Genomic DNA, 8,668 nt, shown 5'->3' on the forward strand with positions numbered 1-8,668 from the left:
AAATTTATGCACTCACATATTATAATTTTACTCATATCCTTAAAATATTATAACGTTATCATAAAAATATTATATTTGATTTGTTAATTTTAACCTTTAATAATAATACCAACTCCATATAGCCTATGCATTAGTGATTGTTCTTTGAGAAAAATTAACATTAGCTTTATAAGATAGCCTACCTGATATTTATCCAAATTAATTGATGTAAACATTGTTAAATGTTGTTACTTAACCTAATGAAATTCTGTTTGGTCAGCAAATGTTTAGAGAATCACAATACACTTATTATTATTGTTTAACAATCCTTTCTAATGATTTTCTAGGCTATTCACAAGTGTTTGAGCTCTTATGTTTCTGAACCATAAAAGCTCAGATTAATGCATTTAACTTTAAAATGTAGAAAACCTTTTTTGCCGAATATGTATTTGAATATCTACTTTTTTTTTATTTGAAGGTGCATCTTTCAGTTGTTCAAACAACTGTATAGTGAAGGATGTGCGTTTTTACTTTTTGCAGTCCAAATTTTATAACTATGCTAAAACATACTCTATTGCTCTCTCCAGGCCCATTTTGTTGGATCATTTATGATTAGGCAATAAAATGTTATGCAAATGAGGCAAATAAAATATAGGCAATGTTAAAAAATTAGTCTCACTTCAACTTAGGGAAAATGGGCAGTTACGATGTCATAAATAGTTATTTTTCCAATACTTTTCACACACAAAAATAAGCTCAAAGTGTGTAAATAGATCTATAAGAGAATTTGGGGCCTTCGTACAGTAAGTTCCAGGGAGCCCTCAGAGTCCAAGAGCCTTGTTTAAGAGGCCTTGTGTAGGCTATGGGGCAGATATATTACAGCATTAATAAACATTTGGGTTTTCTGAACAAAACTGGATTGCATGGCCTTAAACCCCAGCCCCCCTTTGACTCAGATTACTTCTGAGACACCTTGAGCTGTATGTTCAAGCACTTGTAGTTTTGTAGGGGGTGGGTCAGACCTCGAAATTAGTAATTTAATACTTACCTCACCGTGCCTCAAGTGTGCAATGTACACACTTTTGGGTGAACCTGAAAACCATAGAGAGTACAGTAGCTGAAAAAGCCGAATGGACATTTAACTTAAACTCTGAAGACGTCCAAGATATGCTGGCTGATGTTAGATTTTTCACAGAAAATGCTACATGCTCTTTACCAACAAAGAACACATTCATGCACCATGTAAGAAGAGAGAAAAGACAGCTAACAACAGTGAAGGTTTTTATCAAATGTAGATATTTCTCAAATTCTTTAGGTCAGTCTGTCTAACAGGGTTTGTATATGTACGAGGAAGATGAGCTTTATTGAGACATAGCCTTGCCTAGAAGCTACTATGAAAGAGAGCAAACTCGCTTGTAACCTGCATGTAGAATATATAGTATAATATCCAAGAAATAGATAAGATAATACAACCTGGGATTGCTAATGCAAAACCCCTTAATGTGTGGTGGGGTGGGGGACTGCACTTGCAAAAAGCATAAGCTACCATTCACAGAATTGTGTCATTGTATAAACTGTGATAATCTACCATCTACTATCTGCTTGCAGTTTTAAAAACAACTTATATGAAAAGCATTAACATATATGGGTGTATAATCATTGCAAAACAAATCTTACCTTGATGTTGTCTTGCTGAGATACACCGGTCTCTCCAGGTTGGGTTGTAGACTCATGGCTTCAGAATGATCCCGTTTCAACAAATAACATAATTGGCCAAATCAATTTAACAAGGTAACAACACAAGCTTTGATTGGATCTCACTCCGGCCAACGTTTTTGATCAACTTTATCAAAATTAAATCTATTTTTATAATTTATTGTGCAACAATTGGCGTTGGAAACCATAAGTAACCTTTTTTTCGAATTATGTATACAGCCAAATTTAAAAAAAAATAAAATAAAAAAAATAAAAAAAATGAGCCAGAGAGCTGATGGGTAACTTCTACTTCTTATTTAATCCCTATCTTGGGGAGGACGACATCGCAAACAGTTTGCTGCTGTGGGTGCTATGGGATTTCAAACTCATTTGATCACTTGTCTCCATGCTTTTTGGTCTGTGGCGACCAATCCCTGCTGCGGGTCAAGCCACTGCCAAATCAAAAACTATCAAATCAAAAACTAAATGGGATAGATGGACTAGGCCCACTGTTCATTGTTCATTAGAGATGACATGTTGAAGTTCCCTCCTGTCTCCTGCAGTGTAACTGAGATACCATGTTGAAATGCACTATGATACTTTCTATTGAACAATGGTGGAAGGTTCCCAGCAGTTCTTGTGGCAGTCCGGCTTTTTCAGTGTCCTCGGGAAAAACAACCACTTCTGTGCCCTTTTTACTTGTGCAGTGGTATCCGTGGTCCTAGTAATGTCTTTTGTAATGTAAATGCCTAGGAATAGCCCCTGCTATACGCCCCTGTCCTGTCACTTGAAGTTTGTCTAAAGAGGAACCATACCGGCCTATCCAAAGAACCATACCGGCCAACTCACCTCGTCTGGCTGGAGTGTGTCCATCCAGCTGGACACCTCTGCCACCAGCGTCATGCACTGCCCCCAGGGGGAACGCTTGAGCTATAACATCATTCTCCTGACATGATTGGCCACCAGGAACACACCACGAGCCAATCATAGACCGGATAGGAAGGATAAAAGCCACTATAATCAATGGGGAGGAGGAACTGGATTCAACCACGGTCCATCCTGCCACATAAGGTGTACGTAAAGTGCAGGGATGTGTGAATCTCTGTGTGTGAACACGACTGAGTGGAAACTAAATAAAACCACAAAGGAACAAACAAAACAGGATCATACCTGTTGAAGCAGAGAGATAGAGGGATACGAGTGGTTAGTGGGGCATTTTAAATACCCTGACCCCAGGTGGCTCCAATCACTAACAACCCTCCTGTGCCTGCAATGACCCTCCTGTACCCCTGCAAGGCAGAGGAGGGGGCATGACACCACCCTCCTTAAAATGAGGGTCCCACCCTCAACCCAAAATTACCAGTATATTTACCAGTCCCGGCTCCTAGCAGTCACCCGCGTCCCCTGACTGACTATCCGTCCCTCCAACTCTGCAGCCCTGGTACCTGGGGAGCAATTTGAGAGAAAGAGGCACTGAAATTTGGTGCTGCCGACAAGGGTTCCAAACACAAAAAAAGTCTCAACTGCATGAAATGCCTCTTGACATTGGGTGGACCACAAAAATTCAGCCTTAGCCGTCAACAGATTGGTCAGTGATAGAGACACTACTACCGAAAAGATTTTACAAAAAGTACAGTCATTCCCAGGAAGCACATCAGTTATTTCTTTGTGGAGGGCTATGGGAACTACTTCACAGCCTGGACATTGGCTTCCACGGGACAAACAAAACCCTGACCAACAACCTTGGCTTGGATGGAGTTAAAGGCAGCAATCTCACAGGCTCTTTTGGTAAGGGGTACTTAGATTAGATTAAATTGGATTAGATAATGCCTTTATTAGTCTCACAAGTGAGAAATTTCAAGAGGAAAAATACAGCATAACAACGGGGAAAGGTGAGGAGAAAAAAGGCAACCCACAGACTATGCTCCTCCAGGAGTACATTATGGGAACAGCAAAATACACTTCAGCAACATTAGCACACAATCTCTACATTTTACAACAAGACTTGCAACAAGGGTGAGGGGTGGGGGATGGAGGTATCCCAGCACAGGCAAGCAGCCATCCGGTCCTGCAGCCATTTCAGATGCTAGTCACAGGTGACCAGTGCCTGACACACACCTGTCAGACTGGGGGTACAAAACAAAACAAGATGACACACACCTGTCAGACTGGGGGTACAAAGTGGCGAAGGCAAGGGATGGGGTATGGGACGTGTGATTGTATATCCGTATATATATATGTAAGAGTTCATGTATGTGTAGGCCTGGAAAGTCGCTATGCCTGGCATCGTAATCTAGGTGCCTCAGTCCACAGGATTGTCATAGCGATACACAGCAAGTTGGCATGGAGACAACCTTGATCAGGTCCCAGACAGAGTCAACAATCACCAGGTGTCTGGGGAGTCGGGGAAGGAACACAAGAGCGGCTCACTGCAGTGCTCTTCCGGGAGGTTGTTGATCCAACAGTGGCCTTGGTCAACTTGCTGAAACAGATAAGATTATTGTTTGGTCTTCAGGTGACTAGCCGCATTCACTTTACACGGCTATTCTCCTGGTCCATTTTGGTCTCCGAAACGATCCATTTCCCTTTGCAAAACTGTGAGATTCTCCATGATGTTATCCATATTGTGTTTCATAGACAGTCTCAGTGCTGACAGCTCTGCCCACCACTTCAAACATGATAGGCAGCCTTGTGAGGCTTTGTACAGCTGTCACCGTCTTCATAATTCCTCGATAAACCAGGGCACCAGCTGCGAATATTCCGGCAGGGCAGTCAGGTTCCCCCGAACCCAAGCTTCTTGTTGAGAAGATGGTGTCAGTTGCTTTGAGAGACCAGTTGATCAAATCTATATGATTTTTTTAGTTTGTAGAGCAGTGCTGAGAGAGTCTCTCAAAGAACAAGACAGTAGATGAAAGGAGCAAAGCAGGGGAGATTAGGGGAGGGAGAGGGAGAGAAAATGTGACCGCCTTCGTTGAGAGCAAAAGAGATTGCCAATACCTGTTTAAAAGATCAAATTTACTAACTTTGCTGACTCAACTTGATCAATAGAGTCCTACATCCAAGGAAGAGGGTAAAGGTCTGCTTTAGTAACATATACTTTTCTATAATCAGTGCAGGGTCTGAAAGTGGAATCAGACTTGTTAACCAGAAGGCAGGGTGAAGCCCAATTTGAGCAAAATGGCTCAGCAATACCATTGTCCAACATATGCTGCACCTCTGTTTCCAATTTCCGATTCCAATTTCCAATTCTCTTCAGATACACATCTCCGATGTCATGCTCAATTAAGTGGGTTTAAGATGGGGTGTCAGAAAATAAAATGGGGTAGTTTCTATTAAGAGCTTCTAATTCATCACGTTTCTAATCTAAATGATCTACTAAAACCCCAAGGTTTTCTAAAGTATGAGTATTTAAAATTCAAAACTGCATTGTTCCAAAAATCTAACCATCATTAGGTATGTTTACATGCATTAATTTGTGTCATTCGGAATGGATTCAGTCTGACTTAAGATTCTGAAACCCTAATCCAATTTACATATTCGTTTACATGTACATTTCATGTATTCTGAAAATGCACAGTTTCCAGTAATGCACTCAAAACTAGAGAAAGCCACCACAATAATGTTACTGGAGCTACAGTAAGCATAATTGCCTACTTTGCCTCGATTATATATCTATAAAGAAAGCTGACATATATGTCAGAAGATATATGTAATATTTAGAAAATATTTAGTTTCCTCAGCTGACCGAGTCATAAGACATGATAGGTAAATAAACATTCTCATGGTACTGCACGTGCATAATATAATTTTGAATCCGAGTGACAAAAAGTCGAGCAATCAAGCAGCGCACTCTCATTTGCCAAAAATGCCAGTTTAAATCCCGCTCGGAGCAGTGAGAGTAGAACCAGAGGGGTTAAATTTGTGCCATGAGTGACCAAAATCGAAGTGAGGTTTGGGGGGCTGAGTGTAACCGAAGCAAGCTAGTAAGAGCTGTGTGTATAAACCTCACTTTCCTGACATCAAGAGGCATGCTGGTGACTAACGTTAAAGACTGTTAGCAACCGCCTTTATCAAGATCTTTAAAAAAAAAAAAAAAAAAAAAAAACAACCTACTGACATCCAGGGCGATGGAACTGGAAGTGCTAATAATACTAACTTTTGAAATTATGAAAGAAGACACTTGGAATGCTCAAGCCCTGCTATGCTCATAAATCATAAACTAAAATATTTAATGCACTGGAATTAATTCAATGGCAATCATGCACTATAATTGTCATTGTTTGAATAACCACACCAATATAATAACAGAAATCACATTTTAAAATTCTATACACACTCTGTAAACTTGCATTTAGAGCAGCAAGACTAAAGAAAACAAAAGTGTTAACTTTAACCCTCTCTCTGCTCTTTTTAACTATTTTTCACACCCTGACTGTTACGATGCAGCAGACACAAGAGGATCCATTCGCAGCATTTATTAGAGTAGTCAAACAGGCAGGGATGAACAACAGTAAACAGGGCAACGGAGTCAAGGCAGAGACAAACCAGATACAAGCAAAGGGTCGAGGCAGGCAGAGAGAATCAGAGTGCAGTGAAACAGTCCAGGGTCAGGGCAGGCAGCAACAGTAAAACAAGACTTCACAATCAGTGATTGTGAACACAAGGTATTTATGGTGTGAACAAGATAATGAGAAACAGGTGAATGAGATGAGTGCTGATCAATCTGGGCAGTGAGTTATGGGAAATGTAGTTTGTGAGAGGAACCAGCCCATTCTCACCCTCAAGGCGTCACCTAACTGACGCCTTGGGAAGCATTTGACCATGCTTCAATATAGAGGGAATGCATTGACACGTGACTTTCCCGCCGGAACAACCCCCCTCGGCCTGACCGAGTGGCAAAAGATCGACTGCGTGACTGGATTTAATAGGGGAAACTGCGGAAATGCGACTAAATCGAACAATTTTATCAATTTAAACTAAATGCAGAATATGCAATGATAAACATTTAATTGATGAGTTGTTAATGTATGTAACAATACAAAATATATGGGTATGGTTTTACAGCTAAATTCAGCAAATTGACACAAAATGATAACTGCAAATCCACCTTTCGCTGACTGAAGTCCAGTTGTTTCTGTGAATTGCTGCGATCCATTTGCTCCTCTTTCTATAGCAGTCTGTAAAAATATACCTCCGATGTTTTGTCAAATCTAGTTGTAGGCCTACAGTCAATCGCAAAGCTCTTTCCACTTCATTTGTGTGTGTTGTGTTTGTTTTTTGCGGCATTCACGCTGAACACATGAAGAGTTCAGAGGCAAAAGCCTCTAAATGCAATTTGAAATTTTCTTCTAGAATCCATTTAAGTGAAATTACTGAATTTAAATATACAAGCTTGATAAAAATTATCATTTTAGAAGAAAATTTCAAATGGCACTTAGAGGCTTTTGCATCTGAACTCTTCACATATACAGCCGCTCAGTCTTTTTGCCACTCACTGTGAGGAACCGCAGGCACTCCGGCCGATGGTGACGTCACTCGCATTCCCTCTATATGACGCTTTAGGCACCCTTTGGCGTCAGTTAGATGACGCCCTAGCATCACGCGTAACCCTACCCCAGACCTAAACCTACCCGGATCATCTAACTGACGCTTTTCCTTTAGCGTCAGTTAGATGACGCCGTAGGATTGCATCATGTTACTGATGCTAAAGGGCGCCTAAAGCGTCGAATATTGAAGCATGGTGAAAAGGTAACGCCTTGGGGTGAGAATGCGTTGGAGGAACATGATCTTCTGGTGTGGAGTGCCCTCTAGTGACTCTCCAGCTGGTGATCGTTACACTGACATTATAACCATTCAGGGTGTGATTTTACGTTCAAACCAACATGATGATGACAGTTAACCCTTCTTAATAATTTAACATGACTGTCCTCTTTGCATGTTATTGCTTATTTATTTAGATAGCTGGCCAGCCCTAAATTCAACATGCCTTACCTTTTGTAATGTCTATAATATATCTTCAGCAGTGGACAAATTTACACTACATGACCAAAACTGGCTATTTCAGCCGTAGCCATTATTAACAGGTGAATATAATTAGGCATCCAGCCATACAATCTCCTTAGACAAACAGACACAATTTGGGGAGGTCCCTTTTCTATTACAGCATCACAATACCCCTGTCCACAAAATTAGGCTCATACAGAAAAAAAAATAAAAATGTGTAGGTCTGGTGTGTAAGGACTTGACTAGACTGAACAATGTCCACATCTGAACTCATTTTGGGATTAATTGAAATTAGCCTAACAAGGGTAAATCCCTGCATCCATGCTTCAGCATTCACTCGAAAGCCTTCACAAAAGTGCAGAAGAATTTGGGTATGACCAACACAGAACCATTACCAATGGTTTTAAAATTAATGTTCAACAAACACATGTGCCCAAAATACGTTTGTAAACGTGGTGCTTTCTGATAATAACACACCGATGATAAAATGCGAGTTATGCACACCCAAATTCTGAAATTCTGTAAATCAGGTTCCGGTTCAGGTATTTTGTATTATGCTGCATTAAAGGAGAACTCCGGCGCAAAATGAACCTTTGGTCTAATAACACATTGGTACCTAGTCGACCGTTCTCTGAGATTTGTTTTCATGATAATCGAATGTAAAGAGTTTTATCTCTAAAAACCGTTTAGCGTATAACGCTAGAATATGGGGGCAAATACGTAATAAGTAAAAATAAATCGCTAGTTAATACCACTAACAAGGCTCAAAATAGCCCCACACTAACACAGTAACACAATGAGGGCACCTACATGCAAAACAAAGTATTGAGAACTTTGTAAGTGTACAGACAGTTTAATATAAAAGCTTTTTTATAAAGACAGTCCACTTCGTGTGTACAGGCAGGAGCCATTTTTTGGAAAACAGTCTCGACAGTTCGAAAGAATATTATTTGAAAGAATATTTCAAAAGAGAGCAATCAGAATCAATAAT

The sequence above is a fragment of the Pimephales promelas genome, chromosome 17 (genome assembly GCF_988280905.1).
Source record: "Pimephales promelas chromosome 17, fPimPro1.hap1.1, whole genome shotgun sequence".
In the NCBI taxonomy this organism is placed as follows: Eukaryota; Metazoa; Chordata; class Actinopteri; order Cypriniformes; family Leuciscidae; genus Pimephales; species Pimephales promelas.